The sequence below is a fragment of the Loxodonta africana genome, chromosome 2 (genome assembly GCF_030014295.1).
Source record: "Loxodonta africana isolate mLoxAfr1 chromosome 2, mLoxAfr1.hap2, whole genome shotgun sequence".
Classification (NCBI taxonomy): Eukaryota; Metazoa; Chordata; class Mammalia; order Proboscidea; family Elephantidae; genus Loxodonta; species Loxodonta africana.
The window spans coordinates 90,771,808-90,795,814 of record NC_087343.1 but is presented as its reverse complement, the minus strand read 5'-3'; positions in this window follow the sequence as shown (position 1 = coordinate 90,795,814).

Genomic DNA, 24,007 nt, shown 5'->3' with positions numbered 1-24,007 from the left:
ATACTTCCACAGTTATTGCTAGATTAGTGTTTTTAAATAAGTGAGTACGATAGCCTAACTATAGGGTTGCTGTGAGTTAGAATTGAATCTATGGCAACAGTTTGGTTTTTTGGCTTTTTTTTATAGCCTAGCCAAATTGGCACAAAAAGTTAAATGTTAGATGACCTCAGTAATTTGGCCAAATTCTATAGCTTCATAGAAAAGAAATTTTATGTATTATGTGTTTAGAAGAATGTATGTATTTAGAAGAAGAACTGGGCATGAGAGTTGGAGGAAGACTCATTAACAACCTGTGTTATGCAGATGACACAGCCTTGCTTGCTGAAAGTGAAGAGGACTTGAAGCACTTACTGATGAAGATCAAAGACCTTTAATATGAATTATACTTCCAACATAAAGTAAATAAAAATCCTCATAACTGGACCAATAAGCGACATCATGATAAATGGAGAAAAGATTGAGGTTCTCAAGGATTTCATTTTAGTTAGATCCACAATTGACACCCATGGAAGCAGCAGTCAAGAAATCAAATGACATATTACATTGGGCAAATTGGCTGCAAGAGATCTCTTTAAAAAAGCAAAGATGTCGTCCTGAGAACTAAGGTACACCTGACCCAAGCCATGGTGTTTTCAATTTCCTCATATGCTTGCAAAAGTGAACAATGAATAAGGAAGACAAAAGAAGAATTGATGCATTTGAATTGTGGTGTTGCTGAAGAGCATTGAATGTACCATGGACTGCCAAAAGAATGAACAAATCTGTCTTGGAGGAAGTACAACCAGAATGCTCTTTACAAGCAAGGATGGCGAGACTGAGTCTAACATACTTTGGACATGTTGTGAGGAGGGATTAATCCCTGGAGAAGGACATCATGCTTGGTAAAGTAGAGGATCAGTGAAAAAAGGGAAGACTCTCAATGAGGTAGATTGACACAGTGACTGCAACAATGGGCTCAGGCATAACAACAGTTTTGAGGATGGCATAGGACCGGGCAGTGTTTCGTTCTGTTGTGCATAGGGTCGCTATGAGTCGGAACTAACTCTATGGCACTTAACAACAAAAACATGTATTTACTTTGGCTTGGGCAGCACAAAATAGAAGAGGCAATTTGTTACGTATTTTATGTATTCTACTTTCTGCAGTATAACTTTTTAAAAACCTTATGCTTTCATTTTTTAAGACTGAAAATTGCCCTTAAAGGAAATTGTTTCTCTCATTATTACTGATGCATACCACCCACTGACAGTTCTTTTTCTTTTCTTTTCTATGATTCATCAAATCAGTCATATCAATACTTTCATTCAGCACCTCCATTATGAAGTAATAAACATTTCTGAAGTATCGACCAATGAGTTGAATTTTATAATGAAATGTAGCAAAGTTATAAAACTATTTACTTTGTGTCATAACAGATTTTGACAAATAAAACATACTCTAATTTTCTGTTTCAAAAGAAAATTTTAAAATGGATGTTGCATGCACGAGTGTGGTTCCTATTTTTTATTTCATTTTTTAATACTTTTTTCCATGAGATTGAAAACTGTCATTCTTTCTATCAACATTTAGAAAGCAGTAACAGGTCTGAAAATTGAAATCTGTAGCAAATAGCATAGTATTAGGATTTACCAACCTGTTTGGAAAGTAGATACCCAAGTTTGCTTTTAATCATCCTTATTTTTGCAAAATTTTCAAACAAAAAAGTCACTTTTATTTTTCCCGTTCCACAGTTCTAAACCAATTGAGCACTGGACTGTGAGGTTATAAGCTGTAGTCCTTCATTTTCTGATACATCAATACATACAAGTTAGACAAGGTTCTTAACACTGCTTATCCAATAAAATTTAAGTTGAACTACTGTCTGCAAAATACTACTGTCATATGAGGGCCTGCTCTATGGAAGGCAGACAAGCATGAAACTAGATTTTTTTTTTTTTTCCAGCTTTCATGTATTACTCAGAAAAGTACACAGGGAGGTTAAAAAAAAAAAAAAAAAAACTTCTCCCTGTTTCAAATTTCTACTTATTGAGATATCAGCAATTTAGGTTCTTTTCTGGATTGACAATTGAACATCTTAATATGTTATAATAATAACTTGTGTTCTAATTAATGCATTATGTGTTAGTCTTCTTTAATATAAATAGTGTGAAAGATTCTGTGGCTTAATCCGAAATGCATTTTTAAGTAATCAGATAACAGAATCCTGCTAAACAGTGGGTGTTGTCATTTAATTTTTTTCTCCTGCATAAAACACTAAGGCTGTACAGTAAAGGATTGACCTCACGCAAACAGGGCTTTGGCCTTTGCCTTTAGCTCCTGGGAAGTAACCTCTAAGCCCTTGGAATGTCCCACCTGATACTATTGTCTTTGTTTACCTAGGAGTTTTGGGCAACACCAGATAGTCTATTCTAACAATGTGATTCATGGTGGAAGCTTTGAGACACTCAAGGTAGTCTGTGCTAACAGCGTCATTTATTATCAACAGCTTTTGACCACACAGTATCAGCTCAACCTGGATGTGCTGGAGACCAAGGTCAGCTATGCAAGTGGTCAGCCATATCTGTGTGACCAAGCCCCAGTAGGAACTCTGGACCCAAAGGTTATGGTGAGTTTCCCTGATGGGTAATAATCTGTGCATGTTTTCATATATCATTACTATAAGAAATAGACACTGTCCCCACAAATCCACTAGCAGAGGACAACTGCAAACTCTGTGCTTTGATGTCTCCTGGACCCTGCCCTGTGTACCTCCTCCCTTTGATAATTTTAAGCAGTACTCTTTTGCTGTAATAATCCATACGCATGAGTATAAGAGTTTTTCTGAGTTTTGTGCTTCTTTTCAGCAAATTAGTAAACCTAAGGATAGCCTTGGGGAATCCCAGACTTGCAGTTAATATCAGAAGTGAGGGTGATCATTGGATTCCTGAACTTGGAGTTGGTGGCAGAAGTAAGGGTACTCTTGGGGATCTTCTAAACTTCAAAAAGACAATTAAACTAGGCAAAGTGTAAATGCTCAGACAATTAATTACAGTCACGTTTACATTGAAATATATCTGTAGTCCTTTATTTTTTCTTTTAAAACATTAAAAAATTTTTCAGATGTATTTACTAAGTAACTATCACATGCAAGCGGCTATAGGTACAGAGCCATTCAAAGCTTTCAAGATGGGTACAATCTATTGGAAATCATCCAAGGTTGCGTATGGAACAGCAGGTGTCCTGTGATAATGTCTGGTTCAGGGTCATTTTTTTTTTTTTTTTCACTGCTGTAACTCTAATTCTGCTGTATAGATAGAGCCAGGACTAAAATATTATAAATTAAGTTTTAGACATACTGAGTTAGGAAAATTTATGTTACATTGTCTAGTCATATCTGAATCACAGTTGAACACACAGACTCTGAGATCAACCTGGAAATGAAAATTTCAAAAACAATTGTGAGTTACTTGAACACACAGGTATGAAGGTAGAAAGTAATGAGGATATCCTAGGAAAGCTCAGAAAGTGAAAAAGATGATGGGTAAAAATCTGAGGACAGGCAGTGCAGCTCATTGTTGCTCTGTTTCTTTGATATGGGAAAAACAAATGGAAATAAAAAAGGCAGCTAGGCTATAATATCTGTTGTTTCCATGTACTGTAGGGCCGAATTGTTTATTGTTTTATTTCAAAGTACTCTGTTGAAGCATCCATTCCCAGTTTTTATTTAGCATAATATAATGTGTCGTTGAAGCCAGGAGATAGCTACTGAGAAAGCAAAGGTCCTATACTTCCTTGATTCTTCTCTAAATTCTCTGTTTTATATGTGGGTGAATTGTATTGAGCTCTTAGGAATAATTCACGATGAAAATGGATAGAATTAATAGTCTAATCAACCCTCTCTGTTCAGAGTGAAAATACAGTATTTAACACTGAAATTTTAATCTGGACTATGCCAAACTGCTCTAATATCATTTAAAATTATAGTAATTCTAAATATATCCATCATCTCTTATAAATATGAACTCAGTACACTGCCATATGTTTACAGCAATTATCACTTCAATGAAGCATATAACTCAGTAAATATTATTTTGAAATTATGTTGAATATAAGCAATAAAACAATTAAGCAAAACAAAGACAAAGAGGGTGAAGTTAGATATAACAAACTATCTTACCAATCTAAGATATTCTTTTAAAGACAGTATAATGAAACATTTATCAAATATTGCTTATTAAATTCAAAGTAATATATAACATTTTTGAGGTCATTATTCATTCTTAACTCTTTGATTTCTTATTAAATTTTAACAGCAATCCTACAAGATAAGAATAAATATCCTTATATTTTAAATATCAGAAAGCTTTGTCAACTTGAGCTAAATAAGATAGCCAAAGTAACATTTTTAGTATTTTCTAAGTACTAGAACATGAAACAATTGTGTATTTCATATATATGATTTCAAAATCAAAAAAGCAAACTATAAAATAAGGTTTCAAAATTGGACTGATTATTAAAATGTAGGCTTGTATTTCTGAAAAATTAGTGACTTGAGTTAGATTTATCTCAAATAGGCCCCATTCAGCCTAAATATTCTATGAAGATTTCACTAACTTAGGCATTTTATCCAATAATCTAACTTTTATTTAATCCATTTTGATTACCTCTAATTGGAAAAGTGTATTTTTCTTTTCATTGATTCAGCCTTTCTAATTATTTTCCTTTTTTTTCCCCCCTTGTTTATTGCTGTTGGCACCAACAAAGAGCTTTTCCCTAGGTGGTACAAATGGTTAACTCACTTGGCTGCTAACAGACAGGTTGGAAGTTTGAGTTCATCTAGAAGTTCCTTAGAAGAAAGACCTGGTGATCTGCTACTGGAAATTCAGCCATTGAAAACGCTAGGAAGCAGAGGTCTCCTCTGACACACAAGGCGTGGCAGTAAATTGACTCAGTGGCTCTATGTCAGTTTGTCTTACTGTGGTGGCTTGTGTAATGCTATGATGCTAGAAGGTATACCACCAGTATTTCAAATATCAGTAAAGTCACCATTGGTGAACAGGTTTCAGCAAAGCTTCCAAACTAAGACAGATGAGGAATAAAGGCCTCACAGTTTACTTCCATAATCAGACAATGGAAACAATATGAATTACCACAGAACATTATCCAATATAGTGCTGGTGATGAGCCCTTGTGATGGGATGGCACTCAAAATATATGTGAAGATGGCACAGGACAGGTAATATTTGTTCCGTTTTATATAAGGTTGCCGTGAATTGGAGCTGACTTGAAGACAGAAACCACAGTGACATTTTCTTTGAGAAAAGCCTGGAAGGAAGTAAAAACAATTTCTCGCTTTTGGGCGTTATGATTTCTAGACTTAGGAAGAAACTGAACAAGAAATATAGTGGAATTGCCTTTCTACTCTACAAAAAATAAATACATGAATAAATAATAATAATAGTAATCATCTCCAATGCAACTATAACAAAGAAAGCAAAACAAATACCTGTTCCTAGTTTACTTCTGAAGAAAGATTTATTTTGACAAAAATACATACCAATAGTTCTACATGACATTTAAATTAGAATTATTTATTTTATCCACGGCATACCTAAAGGCAAGCTTGAAATAATATTTAGCTAATAAAAATTCTGTATTGAACTATGAAAACTAAACAACAACAACAACAAATCATCATAAAGGAGCACCACTTTTGTGACCGCTAAAGAAACATAACTTATATTAACATGTAATTGCTATGCATGTTGGTTTCATTCAAATTGAGCTATTGGACAATTTTTGTTTCAAAGGGATAAAAGAAAGAGAACACACACGTGACAGTTCGCACTGTGATGCCTTCTTTGGGCATTTTTCAGTTAAAGTGATTTTGGGCTTATCCCAGGACTTATATTCCAGAGACAATCTTGATTTTTTAAAGTTTTATACACCTTGGTTCCTAATTAAACAGTAAAAATAATGTGGATTTGCCTTGAATGCTATTACAAGCACTAATCAAATTGTTGAAAAGTCTTTATACTGATGGAATTCTTATTCCATGAAGTTGAGTACTAAAATGTTATACCTTTTCAATCTTGGTGTCAACCTGAATTGTTATCTAGAGAAGTCTTCTTTGTTAACACTCACATATGAATTAGCTTTGTTAACCATTACCCTTTAAACTAACAATCAGAATTTTATTAATTAGAAATATATTTCCATCCTTGCTGATTGTTATAAAATGAGTTTTCAAAAGTACTGTGAGCCATTAAATTTTCTAATTATTAATCTTTCCATGAGCTATTTTATTATACCATTTTACTGATATACAGAGAAAGGTGCTAGATTTAATTCATTTTAACACTGGTTCAATTTTCAATTAGTTACTTGCCCTAATTAGATAGGACACTAGATTTATTTCTGTTGCTTATTTTCTCACCTGTTTCTTTTCTTTTCACTCATAACTCTATCTGAAATGTAACAAGCAATCAACCTATCGTATTTAATCCTGTTGTTTAAATTTCCTTGATTAAGAGATAGGACAGAAATACACTGTAAGTAACATCTCTCTACATCTCTATCAAGTTCTGCAATTAGTTCTAAAACACAAAGGTAAAACTCATTTCCAGATGAAATCTGTTTCAAACAGCTTCCTTATTAAACAACATCTACACACCTCTTTCAAGCTTCTGTTTTATCCCTAACGCCTGTGTCGTTTATGCATTAAAGGAAAATAAAAAGTTGTCTATATGGGTTGTTCTAAAAGACTTACTACTTCCACTAGAGGCTTAAGCTCTATCTCCCCCCACCCCTCTGCCCCCGTTTATATCTGTTTTAAGCAAAAGATAAAAAAGAGCAAATTCATTAGTTCCCAATATAACCTACTGTTTTGAAAAACAAAGAAACCCGGTGCTGTCGAGTGGATTCTGACTCATAGTGACCCTGTATAGGACAGGGTAGAACTACCCTGTGGGGTTTTCAAGGAGTGGCTGGTGGATTTGAGCTGCCAATCTTTTGTTTAGCAGCTCTAGCTCTTAACCAATTATTTTATGTTTTTGAAAATTCACCAAAAAGAAAGCTAAGCATAGCTGAAGACCTCCTGGTTAGCAGCCGAGCTCTTAATCACTCCACCACCAGGGCTCCATAACAACAAAAATGCACTATTGATTGCCTCAGGGTAGTATATAATTATGTAGTAAGGTGAGTGCTACAAATATTAAATGTTACAAGAGTTCAGCAGAGAACATGGTCATCACGGAAGGCCTCTAGAAGGGAGAAAGCAGACCTCTGATTGGTAGAGATAATTTGTATAAAAGGAAACAGAAAATGGGTTTGCGTTGAGAAAAAGGAATAAAAATATGGTGATATATATCCTGCTATCAGTTTTACTTTTTACTTTAAAACCATGACATAACGGGCAACTGGTTTACTTAGTCACAAATTTATACCCAGAAGTAAAGCAGAACTTTTCCTAACACTTTGTGAGTCAGGATGATGTCCTGCCCTATTTTTATAAATCTGAAGTGTTCACAAGTGTATTTAAGGATAGGGCAGTATATCATCCTGACTCAGACAGGGTTAAGTAAATTCTTCTACTTCTGCTTATAAATTTGAAGTCCTATGTGTTCTTAAGGAGTGCTGGTGGTACAGTGATTAAGCACTTGGCTGCTAATCAAAAGATTAGTGGTTTGAAGCCACCAGCTGCTCCACCTTAGAAAAGCTTTGGGGCAGTTCTTTGTCCTAAAGGGTTGCTCTGAGTTGGAATCGACTTGATGGCAATGGAATGTCTTCACAACTATGTGGTTATATTCATATTTTCCTCTTCAGATGGTCTGTGGCTCTTGGTAGTTCTTGGCCCTCTGATTGCTGGCATTTAGTCACAGAGAAAGGAAAGAAAAATAGAAATTAGAGAAAAAAAAAGGAAGTGGTAGAATAAGTGAAGAAGGAGAAGGAAGAAAACAGACTATAGTGGTGTACTTGCAACTTCTTCCTCAACCCATCAACTCTTTCACAGAGCCTAAGAAATTGAATATAATTAAATATCAGTTATCTCAAAGGCCCCTTCTAAAAAGGAATTTCAAAATTTTCCTGTGTTTTTCTTTAGCAGGAAAGGATTTTATTCCAATCTCCTCTCTTCCACTTTCTTCCCTAAAACCCCTTGCTCTCGAGTCTATTCAGACTCATAGCAACCCTACAGGACAGAGTAGAATTGCCCTATAGAGTTTCCAAAGAGCTGCTGGTGGATTTGAACTGCAGACCTTTTTGGTTAGCATCCAAGCTCTTAACCACTGTGCCATTTGCATACCATTTCCCAGAGTCTTAGCCAATACTAAGTTTTGGGAAAGCAAAGCAAAATACCAGAGCTCTGTAATCATAGAAATGAGAATTATGCTCTAAGGGATAGACACTGGCAGTATTAGCAAAAGAGAGTATTAGTCTCTTTCTCTTAGATGGTAATGCATTCACTCTGAAGCTACACAACAAAGAACACCTTTTTTATCCTGTCTTCCTCCTCCTAAGGACAAAAGCGTCAATATACAGGAAAAGCTACATCTTCACCTTACCCCCACATACTTCTGATTCACTCCATTTAGGTGAAAATATTATGTAAACAACGGCGTAAAAGATAGAGGAAAAAGCTAAAGAAGATGAGTCAGAATCATGAGTGGAAGAGGAAGGTAAAACTGTGACCTGTAAGGGTAAATGTTAAGGGAGGAGGGAGAGAGAGGAAACTTTTAGGAGACTCATCCTTTTAGTTATCTCATTGCATTTGTAAAGCAGTTGGACTCTCATGATTTCTAAATGAACAGTCCAGTTAAAATACATGTAGTTTTCTGAAGAACCTCTTTGGACATCTCCAGCACCTAGTTGTGATCACATGAAAACCTTACCAATGAGTACTCCTTTACAACTTGCAGCTTTGGTTTTTCAGTCTTTGAGGAAATCACTGTTGCTAAGATTTGACTTATGATTCTGAATGCTTTCAAGACAAGAGCTAAAGCTTTTCTCCCTCTACCGCCCCCTCCCAGAAACTAGCACATCAGTAAGTATTTGGGTATTAATTGGATAAATGAAACAATGTTGCCCTGTTTAAGCATTTTTTTTTTTTTCCTTCTTGCTTTGACACTTTATTTTATTGTGCTTTGGGTGATGAAAGTTTATATCTCAAATACACATACTGTTTTGTGACATTGGTTGCAATCCCCACAGTGTGACAACATGCTCCTCCTTTCCACCCCGGGTTCCCTGTGCCCATTTATAAAGTTCCTGTCCCTTCTTGCTTTCTCATCCTGCTTTTGGACAGGAGTTGCCCATTTGGTCTGGTGTGTTTGATTGAACTAAGAAGCACGTTCCTCACGTATGTTCCTTTTTGTTTTATAGGCCTATCTATGTTTGAAAAGGGGGCTTCAGGAATGGTTTCAGTTCTGAGTTAGCAGACTGCCCAGGGGCGATAGGTTTGGGAGTTCCTCCAGTCTCTGTCAGATCAGTAATTCTGGTCTTTTTTCATGAGTTTAAATTCTGTTCTACATTTTTCTCCAGCTCTATCTGGGACTCTCAGGTGATCCGTGTCAGGGCCGTCATTGCTGGAGGCAGGCCATCATCTGGTTCTTCTGGTCTCAGGCCCATGGAGTCTCTGGTTCATGCGGTCCTTTAGTCCTTTGGGCTATTACGTTCCCTCTGCCTTTGGTTTTCTTCATTCTCCTTTGCTCCAGGTGGGATGGGATCAATAGATGTATCTTAGATGGCAGCTCACAAGTTTTTAAGACACCAGACTCTACTTACCAAAGTGGGCTGTGGAACATTTTCTTTATGAACTATGTTATGTCAATTGACCTAGATGTCCCCAGAGACTATGGTCCCGAGGCCCCAGACTCAGCTGCTTGGCCCCTCAAAGTATTTGGATATTTCTAGGAAACTTTTATGCTTTTGCTTTGGTCCAGTTGTGCTAATTTCCCCTATGTTGTGTGTTGGCCTTCCCTTCACCGAAGTTGGTGCTTGTCTACTATCTAGCTAGTGATATCACCTCCCTCTCCCTCCCCACCCTCATAACCATCAAAGAATGCTTTTTCTGTGTGTAAACCTTTTCTTGAGTTCTTATAATAGTGGTCCCATACAATATTTGTCGTTTTGTGACTGACTTATTTCACTCACCATAATGACCTCCAGATTCATTCATGCTTTGAGGTATTTCCTGGATTCATCATTGTTCTTTATTGTTGCATAGTATTCCATTTTGTGTAAATATCGTGATTTGTTTCTCCATTCATCTGTTGATGGGCATTTAGGTTGTTTCCATCTTTTTGCTATTGTGAATAGTTGTGCAATGAACATGGTGTGCATATATCTATTTGTGTGGAATTTCTGGATGGTATGGTATTTCTATTTCTAGCTTTTGAAGAAAGCACCATATCTTTTCCCAAACTGGTTGTATCATTCCACATTGCCATCAGCAGTTCCAAACTGGTTGTATCATTCTACATTCCCAACAGCAGTTCCAACCACTCCAATATTTGTTATTTTGTGTTTTTGGATTAGTGTCAGTATTATGGGGTGAAAAGATATCTCAATTTAGTTTCGATTTGCATTTTTCTTATGGCTAATGACCTCAAGCATTTCCTCATGTGTCTGTTATCCTCCCGAGTGTCTTCACTGATGAAGTGTCTATTCGTATTCTTTGCTCATTTTTTAGTTGGATTATTTGGTTTTTGTTGTTGTTGTTGTTGAGGTATTGCAGTATCTTGTAAATTTTATAGATTAGATCCTTACTGGATATGTCAAAGCCACATTTTTTTCCCCAGGCTGTATGTTATCTTTTGTTGAAGTCTTTCAATGGGCAAAAGTGTTTGATTTTTAGGAGCTCCCAGTTATCTAGCTTCTCTTCTGGTGTTTATGCATTGTTAGTTATGGTTTGTATCCTATTTAACCCTGGTGATGCTGTGGTTAAGAGCTATAGCTGCTAACCAAAAGGTCAGAAGTTTGAATCCACCAGGCACTCCTTGGAAACCCTATGGGGCAGTTCTTCTCTGTCCTTTAGGGTCACTATGAGTTGGAATCGACTTGATGGCAATAGGTTTGTTTGTTTTTCTAGCATTGTCTCTATTTTTTCTTCTATGATCTTTATCATTTTAGATTTTATATTTAGGTCTTTGATCTATTTTGAGTTAGTTATTGTTTATGATGTGTGTCATGGGTCCTGTTTCATTTTTTTACAGATAGGTATTCAATTATGCCAGCATATTTTGTTAAAGAGACTATCTTTTCCCCATTTAACAGACTTTGGGTCTTTGTCAAATATTAGCTGCTCACAGATGGATGGATTTACATCTGAGTTCTCAATTTTGTTCCACTGGTCTATGTCTTAGTTAACTAGTGCTGCTATAACAGAAATACCACAAATGGTTGGCTTTAACAAAGAAAAATTTATTGTCTCACGGTCTAGGAGGCTAGAAACCTGAATTAAGGGAGCCAGCTCCTGAAGAAGGCTTTCTCTCTTTGTTGCCTGTGGAGAAAGGTCCTTGTCATTAATCTTCTCTTGGTCTAGGAGCTTCTCTGTGCAGGAACTCCAGGTCCAAAGGACACGTTCTGCTCCTGGTGCTTCTCTCTTAGTGGTATGAGGTCGCTTGTCTCTCTGCTCCATTCTCTCTTATATGTCTCAAAAAGGATCGACTGAAAACACAACCTAATCTTGTAGATTGAGTCCTGCCTCATTAACATAACTGCCTCTAATCCTGCCTCATTAACATCATAAAGGTAGAGTTTACAACACATAGGAAAATCACATCAGATGACAAAGTGGTGGACAATCACAGTACTGGAAATCATGGCCTAGACAAGCTGATATGCATTTTTGGGGACATAATTCAGTTCATGTGTCTGTTGTACCAATATCAGGCTGTTTTGACTACCATGGCTGTATAATATCTTCTAAAATCAGGTAGTATGAGGCTGCCCACTTTGTTGTTCTTCAGTAATGCTTTATTTGTCTGGGACCTCTCCATTTGCATGTAAAGTTCATGATTTGTTTCTCCATCTCATTAAAAATGCTGTTGGATTTGGATTGGGATTGTATTGTATCTGTAGATCGAGTTGGGTAGAACAGACATTTTCACAGTGTGGTTTCTTGCTATCCATGAGCATAGTATGTTTTTCCACTTATGTAGGTCTCTTGGTTTCTTGCGGTAGTGTCTTGTAGTTTTCTTTGTATAGGTCTTTTACATTCCTGGTTATATTTATTCCTAAGTACTTTATTTTCTTGGGGGCTATTTTTTTTTAATTGTAAATGGTGGAAGTGCATCGTGCTACTTTGCTGAAGTATTCTGTTAGTTGCATTAGGTTTTTTTTTTGTGGATTCTTTGGGGTTTTCTATGTATAAAATCATATCATCTGCAAATAGGGATAGTTTAAACTCTTCCTTACCAATTTGGATGCCCTTTCTTTCTTTCTTTCTTTCTTTTTGCATTATTGCTCTAGCCGGTACCTCCATCACAATGTTAAATTAAGAATGATGATAAAGGGCATACTTGTCTGGTGCCTGTTCTCAAGGGGAATGCTTTCAGCCTCTCTCTGTTTAGAATAATGTTGCCTGTCGGCTTTATGTAAATGTCCCTTATTATGACCAGAAATTTCCCTTCTGTTTCTATTTTGCTGAGAGATTTTATCAGGAATGACATTAGACTTTGTCAAATGACTTTTCTTTGTCAATGGGTAAGATCAGGTGTTTCTTTTGTTTTGTTTATGTGGTGGTTTACATTGTTCAATTTTCTAATATTGAACCATTCCTGCATACCTGGTATGAATCGAACTTGGTCATGATGTATTATTAATTATTATTATTTGATATGCTGTTGAATTCTATTGACTGGAATTTTGTTGAGGATTTCTGCATCTATGCTCGTGGGGGATATTGGTCTGTAGTTTTTTTGTTGTTGTCTTTGCCTGGCTTTATTATCAGGGTTATGCTGGCTTCATAGAATGAGTTTGGAAATATTCCAGTATTCCTTCCTTTTCTATCCTTTGAAATAACTTTAGTAGTATTGGTGTTAGCTCTTCTCTGAATGTTTGGTAGAATTCTCCAGGGAGGCTGTTCAAGCCAGGGCTTTTTTTGGTTGAGAGTTTTCTTATTACCTCTTCAATCTCTTCTTTTGTTATGAGTTTGTTTAGTTTTTCTACCTTGGTTTGTGTCAATTTAGGTAGGTAGTGTGTTTCTAGAAATTTGTCTGCTTCCTCCAGGTTTTCAAATTTGTTGGAATACAATTTTTCATAGTATTCTGTTATGATTTTTTTTTAATTTCAATTATGTCTGTTGTAATATAAAACATCTCATTTCTTATTCAGGTTGTTTGCTTCATCTTCTGCTTTTTCTTTTGTCAGCCTGGCCAGTGGTTTGTTGACTTTCTTGATCTTTTCAAAGAACTAACTTTTGGTCTTTTTGATTCTTTCAGTTGCTTTTCTGTTCTCTATTTCATTTACCTCTGCTCTAGTTTTAGTATTTCCTTTCTTTCAGTGCCTAAGGGCTTCTTTTGCTGCTTCCTTTCTAATTGTTCAAGTTGTAGGGTTAATGTTTTGGTTTTGGCCCTTTTTTTCTCTTTTGTTGTGTGAATTTATTGCTATAAATTGACCTGTAAGCACTGCTTTTGCTGTGCCCTAAAGGTTTTGGTAAGATGTATTCTCATTTGATTCTATGAAATTTTTTATTTAGTCCTTGATTTCCTCTACTACCCAGTAGTTTTTAAGCAAGGTATTCTTCAGTTTTCATGTATTTGATTATTTTCCTTGCTGTTTCTGTTATTCATTTCTACCTTCATGGCATTATGATCAGAGAAAATGCTTCATATCATTTTGATGTTTTGAATTTTGTGAAGGCTTGCTTTGTGGCCTGAAATGTGATCTATTCTGGAGAATGTTCCATGTGCATTGGAAAAAAATGTATACTTTGCTGCTGTTGGAAGGAGTGTTATTTGTATGTCTATGAGGTTAATTCAGTTTATTCTGGATTTTAGATTTTCTGTATCTTTCTTGAGTTTCTTTCTAGATGTCGTGTCCTTCAGCAAATGTGATGGGTTGAAATCACCTACTACTATTTTGCAGCTGTCGGTTTCTCTTATCAATACTGTTAGAGTTGATGTATGAATTTATTAGCTTCCTTTGTGGTTGCCTTGAAATTTACCTTTAATTTTCTAAGTTTAAACAAGTCTTTTATTTCTTGATATCACCTTAACTTCCTCTCTATATGGAAGTTTTATGACTACAAAATTTATTCCCTTTTTTCTTTTTTGACATTATCAGTTACATATTGACGTCTCTGTTTCTCTGTTTTCAGTCTTTTAGCTTTGATTTGTTTTTGTAAATTCCTTATCTGGGTTAATAATTTGTTGACCTGTCCTGTGTCCTAGTCTTGGATTGTTGTCTGAATTTTGGTCTGGTTTTTAACAGTTTCCTTAATTTCTGTTTATCTGGAAATTATCCAATTTTACCATTGTATTTGAGAGGCAATTTTGATCTCTGTATAATTTTTAGCAATTTTTTTTTTCCTTCAATTCTGTTGCCTTCTTGCCTGCATGGTTTCTGCTGAGTAATCTGAGTTTGTTTTTGTTGGTTCTGTGTTGTAGGTGACTGTTTATCCCTAGCCGTCCTCAAGATTCTTTCCTTGGTATTGGCAAGTTTGATTATGATATGTCTTGGTGACTTTCTTTTGGGGCCTATCCTGTATGCAGCTCATTGAGCTTCTTGGATATATATCTTCTCATCTTTCATGATATTAAGGAAGCTTTCTGCCAGCAAATCTTCAACAATTCTCACTGTGTTTTATGTTATCCACCCTAGTTCTGGTAATCCAATCACTGGTAGGTTTTTCCTGTTGATAGTGTCCCACATAATTCTTAGGCTTTCTTCTTCTTTTTTTTTTTTTTTTCATTCTTTCTTTCTGATTTTTTCTTCAAACAAAATTGGTTTCAAGGGATTTTTCTTCACTCTTGCTAATTCTAACTTCCATTGTCTCAATTCTGTCCCTATGACCTTCTGCTGAGTTGTCTAATTCTGAAATTTTATTGTTAATCTTTTGGAGTTCCAGTTGCTCTCTCTGTATGGTTTCTAGCAGTCTGTTTATTCTGTTGTTTGTTCTTGTATTGTTTTCCTGAATTTCTATATTGCCTTGTCTGTATGTTCCTTCGCATGGTCTGGGTTTTGCCTGATCTCCTTCCTGATCTCTTAGAGAGCTCTGTATATTAGTCTTTTGATTTTTTTATCAGGTAGTTCCATTGCCTTATCTTCCTTCAGAAAGTCTTCTGGTTCTTTATTTTGATGGCTTGCTGGAGCCATCTTGTCCTGCTGCTTTATGTGATTTGATATTGACTATTGTCTCTGAGGTATCAATAAACTGTTATACTTATTTTTTTATTGTAATTTTGTTTACTACATCCTGTATTTTTGTTTACTACATCCTGTATTTTTGTTTTGTTTTGATACATTCAGATAGGCTGGGCATGTGTGCTATTTTGTTTTTTGGCATTGTTGAAGCTCTCGCATCCTGTCTCCTGGTGGTCAGAGCAGCTACTGGATGTGTCAGCCTGGGAATCTGTTCACTGTTCTTGTGGAAGTGTGGTTTTTCAGGACACAGGTATCCAGGTTGTCAGTCACCAAGTGTATGGTACAGACTCTCACCTACAGTCCAAGGTGGGCAGGGTTGCATGGGGGTGTTCAGAGCAGGCACAGATCTCTGGTTGCCCTGGAGGGAAATGCGTGGGACAAGGCAGAGGGCTGTCCCCTCTCCACTAGAGTGTGCAGTGAGGACATAGTACAACTGATCCTTGGGTGCCTCATACCACTGGTTGGAGAGATTGGGAGGTGCCACTAATTCTCAGGCCCTTGTTGTGAGTGGCCAGATGGAGTGGGTGGAACCACTGGTCCTCAGGTCCCTGGTTTGAGTGGGTGAGTTCTCAGGCGGTGTATTGGTATTGAATGTCACAAATCTACAGCTCCCCCTTGGCTGCTACAGGTGAAAATGGGCTTCAGGTGTTTTATGCTAATGAAGGTGTGCAGTGTTAAATCAGGCTCACAAGGGATTGGGTGGGGATGAAGGGCACTGTAGGTTCATGGAGCCCATATGCCACTGGTTGAGTGAAGGGGCAATACCTCCTGTCCTGAGTTCCTGGCATAGGGTGTGTGGCGTTGTTGAATGCCTCAAGACTGGTGTAGAAGAGGTGTTGGGAATGGGTGAAGGGAAAGAAGTGCTTCTCTAATGTGAAGCTCTAGGTGGGGTAGAGGTTATTTTGCCAGCACATGCAGTAGGTTGGGGGCTTGCACTTAACTTTCGCAGGTCTGGCATCACTCCTGTTTGGCTCTGGATGTGTGTGTAGATTTTGCTGCTGCTTGGTGGGCCTTGGCTTGGGATGTTGCTGCTTTCCTCAGCCGTGTGTGTTGTGCCTACTCAGCTTGCATGGCACCAGTGATCCTGCAATCTGTAGTTCCCCTTTTCTGCTGCTTTTGAATTGTCTCTGTCTAACACTTGCCACTCAGTCTGATTCTTCAGCTTTGTCTTTGATGATTAGGATTTCTAGATTGTCATGTATACTTGATTCACTTGTTGTATCAGGGCTTTGTTGTAAGAGGAATGATGGGAAGTGTTTGACTATTCAACTCTCTTGGCCCCACTGTCTATTGAGAATTTCTTAATTTATAAAACATATTTTGGTCTTATCAAGGAAGTCAGCACTTCTTAAAACAATGAATACAGGCTTTAAGCACTATAGTTCTTTAGTGAGATGACTAAAATTGCTCCAAAATCTTTAAAAGAAGAAATTTCACTATTTGTGTTGACTTAACTATTCTTGCAAGTACTCAATATTATTCCAATATTAGCTAACAAAAAAAGTACCCATAAGTTAAACCTGTACAGTGATGTGATGTTAATTTTCCTGCAATTCAATATTTATGTTTATCATTTGAAAAAATAATTAATTGAATTAGACTTCTTCCAATACAAACAAAAAAATTAAAGTGAGATCTTTTAACACTAACATTTCATATCTTCATCTGCTTTGTCTTGTGCTCATAACCTGCCCTGTATATCTTCTACAAGGTGCTTAAGGAGAGACTTCTGCTCAGGTTGAGTAGTGATTTATTTATTCAGTGTTCAGAAACTGAACCCAAACACTAATATTGTCTTTTTTAAAAGTAAAACTCAATACATACCTTGCATTTTATTGATTTCATTTTTCAATTACATTACTATTTAAAGTAGCAGTTGTTTATGTCTTCTTCCTCCAACTAAATTATTGTAAAGTGCCAGATGACTAGTCGAAGGAGAGAATAACATTTGATCGGGTGATCAAAGAATGCTTATGGAGATTATAAAGACAAAGTTATTTATTGAAGGTCAGGGCTTGGATACCAAAGAAAGTAGTATTTAGAATTCCACACAGAGGACAACAGTGTATGTCATTGTACAAAGAACAATCGTATACAAAAATCTGCTCATTTTTTTTTTCTTTCTTTTACTTTCATTCATTTACCTACACATCCATCCATCCATCCAAGAATTCACAGGGAGCATATGTTCCGGGCACCATGCTAAGCTTTTGAGATACAGAATAAAATATGGCACAGTTATCTGTAGTTGTCTCCAAACAATTACAGTGTGGAATGACATATGTGTAACAGATTTAATATACACCTACATTATGCATTAAATCCTCACAGTCTATAGAAGCTCATCCATTACACAGGCTATTGTTGAGCAGATGCTGTAAACAAATGATGTAAAGCTAAGTGAGGAAGCACTGACAACTCTTGTGACTCACTGAGCCATTTAAAATGAGCAATGAGCCAAAGCAGGAGTCCTACAGAGAAAAAATCAATAATGAATACATTACCATACATATTTACCTAAGACAAGGGTAATAATCACATAGCATTCACTTCTGATACTAAATAATTTTAAGGAGCCCTCACTCGTTCCCCTATGGACCATAACATACCTATTTCCGATACAAAATAGAGAGATCTCAACTGCTGTTAACACCATAACTCTGTTATAATTTAGCTACTCAGTACATTTTTCAGAATCTATCAGCTCATTTAAGCCCTCAAAGGGAAAATGGAAATTGAGCATGAGTTTTACGTTAAAACAATGCTGCTCTGTCTAGAAGCAATGTGGCATTCCAACATTTAAATCAGCTGTACTGTATCCTGAGAACTTAAAAGGACAAATAAACTAATTTCTTATCGTCTCTCTGACCTTATCTTCCAACCCCAGAAGGAATGCTAACCTCATTTTTGTTTTATTGTCAAAAGGATTATTTTCAAATTCTTTTAATTATATCATTTAAAAATTATGTTAAGGTATGTATTTTTTCTACTTATTCATGATTTCTATTATTCATTCTCGTCTTTCTGTAGCATTTCTTTGGTATATTATTATTCAGTAAAGAAATTGCATATATTAAATGATTACTGGTTCATGGAGCCCTGGTGGCACAGTGATTAAGAGCTCAGCTGCTAACCAAAAGGTTGGCAGTTCGAATCCACCAGCTGCTCCTTGAAAACCCTGTGGGGCAGTTCTACTCTGTCCTATAGGGTCACTAGGAGTCAGAATCAACTAGATGGCAGTGTGTTTTTCTATTTTCTTTGGTTTTAGTGCTTTAAAATCATTCGGTTACATTGACTAGGAAAAAACAAATAAAGGGGAAATAATACCGTAGGTCATTATAGTCAACTTTTTCCTTGTAGGATTTATGCCTTGGGTTGACTATGAAATGAAAAATATAACTTTGCTATTCCTTCAGCCAGTCTAAATTCCCTTATGCCTTGCATAACTGGAGAATCACATCTGGATAGGTGGCTACCTTAGTGATTAAAGATATGTGTATTATGTATTTTAGATTGTCAAAACATTGGTAATTGGTTAAGTTGAATGATGGGTACATGGAGTTTTATTGTTTTAGTGTCTGCTTTCCTATGTATGTTTGAAATTTTCCATCGTATATAGCGAAACAGTAAAAATGCACACATGTTCACGTAGTCATCAGAGAATAAATGACCATTAGAAAACAAATGTGGGGGAAAAGTTCTGTGGTTTTTATCCTATGTGTTCTCTAAATTGAGTAATTCATACCACTTAGAAGTCCCTGGGTGGTGCAAATGGTTAACATGCTCAGCTGCTAACTGAAAGGTTGGAGGTTTAAATACACCCAGAGATGCCTCGGAAGAAAGCCCTGGCAACCTACTTCCAAAAAGCCAGCTATTGAGAACCCTATGAAGCACAGTTCTACTTGAACATCCATGGTATCACCATGAGTGAGAATCAATAAATGGCAATTTGTTTTGCTTACCTGAATAAAATGTGATCCTTTCAATTATTGAAATATGTAACAGATGTGATGATCAATTTTATGTGTCAGTTTGGCTCATTTTTCAGTTATTTAGTCAAACACTAATACAGTGAAGATATCCTATAGCTGTGATTAACACTGATAATCAGTTGATGGCTTTAAGTAAGGGAACTTTTCCTAAATAATCTGAGTGGAACTGATTCCATGGCTGAAAGGCCTAAATAACAGAACTAAGGTTTTTCTGAGGAAGAAGAAATTTTGCCTGTTTACTACAACTTCAGGCCATGCCCCAGAGGAGCACCAGCATGCCTTTCCAGATTGCCTAACCTGTGTATTTCAGACTTGTCTAGTATAACCTCACAAACATGTAAACCAATTCTTTGCAGTGTATCTATTGCCATCTCTATATCTCTCTCTCTCCATTTATCTTTATCTCCTGTTGGTTCTGTTTCTCTGGTGGAAACCTGACTGATAAAAGAGTTGTACTGAACATACTGAGAGATACTATGTATGTTTCTTCCTCCAGTCCTGATGCTGAATTCTTCTTCATATAGTCCAGCTTTTCGAATGATTTGCTCAGTTTACAGATTGAATAAGTATGGTGAAAGAATATAACCCTGACACACTGCTTTCCTGATTTTAAACCATGTAGTATCCCCTAGTTCTGTACCAATGAATGCCTCTTGGCCTACGCACAGGTTCCTCATGAGCAGTGTTCTCCAATTCCCATTCTTAAAGTGTTATCCATAATTTGGTATGAACCACACAGTCAGATGCCTTTGCATAATCAATAAAACACAGGTAAACATCTTTCTGGTATTCTCTGCTTTAAGCCAAGATCCATCTGACATCAGCAGTGATATCCCTGGTTCCATATCCTCTTCTGAATCTGGCATGAATTTCTGGCAGTTCCCTGTTGATGTATTGTTAAAACCATTTTTGAATTATCATCAAAATTTTACTTGCTTGTGATATTAAGGATAGTTTTTGATAATATCCACATTCTGTTGGATCTCTTTTCTTTGGAATGTGCACAAAAAAGACTCATTAACAACTTTCAACATACTGATGAGACAATCTTGCTGAAAGTAAAGAAGACTTGAAGCACTTACTGATGAAGATCAAAGACTACAGCCTCCAATATGGATTACAATTCAACATAAAACAAAAATCTTCACAACTGGACCAATAAGCAACATGATGATAAACAGAGAAAATAATGAAGTTGTCAAGGATTTCACTTTACTTGGATCCACAAACAATGGTCATGGAATCAGCAGTCAAGAAATCAAACGGTGTATTGCATTGGACAAACCTGCTGCAAAAGATCTCTTTATTAAAGAGCAAAGATGTCACTCTGATGACTAAGGTGCACCTGATCTGTGCCATGGTATGTTCAATTGCCTCATATTTATTCGAAAGCCGGACAATGAATAAGGAAGAATGAAGAATAATTGATGCCTTTGAATTACGATATTGGTGAAGAATATTGAATATACCATGAACTGCCAGAAAAACGAACAAATCTGGCTTGGAAAAAGTTCAGCCAGAATGCTCCTTGGAAGTGAGGATGGCGAAACTTCCACTTATGTACTTAGAACATGTTGTCAAGAGGGAGTAGTCCCTGGAGAAGGACATCAAGCTTGGTAAGATAGAGGCTCAGTGAAAAGGGGAATACCTTCAATGAGATGGACTAACATAGTGGCTGCAACAGTGGGCTCAAAGATAGCAACTTTTTTGAGAATGGCACAGGACTTTGCAGTGTTCCATTGTGTTGTACATTGGTAGGTTTGAGTTGCATCTGACTAGAAGGCACCTAGCAACAACACAACATCTTCAGATATGTTCCAAATGGCATGTAAAGGTGTGTGTGTGTGAGTGTGCGCATCCTGGGCAAAAGTAGTTTGCACATTTCATTAGTTTTAAAAATGGCATCTTGACCTGAAAGTAGACTACAGGTACCTCCACCTTACTCTGCTCTCAAATCAAATTCAAGTCAATATAATCAATACGTTAGCATACACAGAAGGTGGGCCAATGTAGTAGGTTCCATAGGTAGCATATGCCAGCCTAGCTATACACAAAGGTAATAAAAAATGTGATGCTGATTTTCTCACTGATATTTATACCCTTTGGACTGGGATAGCCTATCAATAACCCCATTAATAACCCCATGGATTCCAATACTTCTGATCCCCATTCTTGCCCTTAGTTCATCCCAGTCAGACATTGTTGCTTTGTTCCATTCCTCAGCGGCATTCTTCCTTCAATTCTAGCAACACTGGTTTGGTTGTCTTTTCCATGATCATTTCTCCGGCCAAGATGGTCTCACCATTATTTGTTATTCTTCACTGTATGGCATTCCTTAAACTTGGACAGTATTTTTCTATCATTTGTAGGTGCCACATCCCTTTCTTTCCATCAGATTTCCCTTCTCTGCTTAAGGGTCCCTGAAGACTGAATCCAAAACTCTCCCTGATTCTTGCTGAGGGCATACCTGCTGGCCCTGTTTCTTAAGAAATATATTAAGAAGTGTTGAAGCATTATAAAGCTTGGGAAATTTTATAAAATTTGTTCATTTTTGTTTCCAGATTTAAACAACCAAGATCACATCTTACATGGGAGTTAGGCTCTAAAGTCTGCATATTGGCCAAATCATGTCAAATTTCTGTTAAAGCTCCTAGGATCACTCAAAATATGTAGTATACATGGTTTTGTGTATACTAGGAACTTCCACAGTTAAAATTCTTGCTGAACTTTAAGAATCATAGGAGCTATAGATATGTAAGAAAAATAAAAATATATGCCTATGAATAGGTGGGAAACCCTGGTGGTGTAGTGGTTAAGTGCTACCTACGGCTGCTAAGCAAAAGGTTGGCAGTTCGAATCCGCCAAGTGCTCCTTGGAAACTCTATGGGGCAGTTCTACTCTGTCCTATGGGGTTGCTATGAGTCAGAATCGACTCGACGGCAGTGGTTTTTGGGTTATGAATAGGTGTCTGAATTTTCAAACCATTTTGCCTTTAAGGTAACTTTTATCAAATTTCTAATAGTGACTAGATGATGTTTAGAGAATTATAAATTTGCATACAGGGTTCATACTATTTTGTTTGATATTAAGTCACAATTACCTTAATACAAATTAATACAATAAGCAGAGATACATCTTCATTGGGCCTGGGGGGGTGGGTGAAAAATAATTTTGAATGTCACTAACAGAAGACAAAAGTATTCGTGACTTGAGAGCACTATACCCCCTGAGTTAGCTAATGATGAGAATGGAATATAGACCTTATTTTACTTTGCCCTTTAATTCCTAAAGATGGCACTCATCGAGATGCTCTCCTCACAACCCTGCTTCAAAGAGGAAGTTCATACATTCATGGCTGTCTCTCTTCAGCATTGGTAGGCATTGAGATCAAATGAAAAAGAATAAAATCTATTATCATATATACAACAATTGACATATCTGAGGACCTATAGGCCAATACATTTACTAACTTGACTCCTGTTTATTCTAGACACAAGAAGTGTCATTCTTCCCTGTTGGCCATTGTAGACAATTTTACATCCTGCTCCCTTCCCTTGGGATTTACTGTGCAACATGACTCTAAACTCTGGACGAGATGAAGATAAGTCACATTACCTTTTACAGTTCATTAGCTTTAACAAGTACATAGTTGGCACTTATGCAAATACCATTTTACCTGCTGTTCTGTACCTTTCTGTACTGCTTTCCTGCTGTTTTTACAGGTGGCATTTAGGCAGCACTGTTCTGAGATACATCATCATTGTCACAGACTTCCAGGCACAAATCTAGAGACATACCTAACTTGGAAAAAACAGCAGTTGAAATATCAAAAGTTCATATACTACAAAATGGACAATAGGTGTATATTTAAGAGCAACAACTTCTGAAAACATTGGAAATAAATCACTGTAGTCTTCTTTTTACCCACAGTATTGTTTCATTCCTCAATAGTTTAATGTGATATTGCCTGTATTTGTTAATATGCTGCAGTTTTCATTTATAATGGCAGTGGATGCTATTATCATTTCTAAAATAGCTGATAGTTTGCTTCACCTTCACATTTCTTTTCATTGTAATGGTTATCAATAGTTGAAAATAATTTGAGGTTCCTCTTTTTAGGGTCACAGCAAAGTGTGAAATCAGACATTTGACTTGAAAAACAGATCAAGCAAGATGCAAAGCTAATTGTAGATCAACCCTTTCTTAAACAAACAAGCAAATAATACTAAACAACACTAACTACTGTCCCTTCCTTTTGATTCAGCTACTCATTTATTCATAAACTAAGTATTTATTCAGTGTTTACTGTGTATCAGGCCCTGGGGATACAATGGCTTATACAATAGATAGGATCTCTATTATATGAAACTTACTTCTTGAAATAGTTGGTTGATACATTAGAAGCAGGATTTGTGAAGTTAGGCCAAGGTTCCAGTGCTAAGGCAAGGGCAATACTGAGACCAGACTGCCATAGAGAACATAGATTCTGTTGTCCTGGTCCTGCCATTGGAATAGCCACTCTTTCCACAGATAACTGCAGGCTGGATTTAAGCCTCACCATGGCCAGCAGTCTGCTGTAGCAGACACAGAAGTAGACAAGATTGTGGCTGAGGCAGCAAAGAACTACCCTTTCCCTTATCTCAACCTTCATCCTCTCCTTTCCTTCTTCTAAA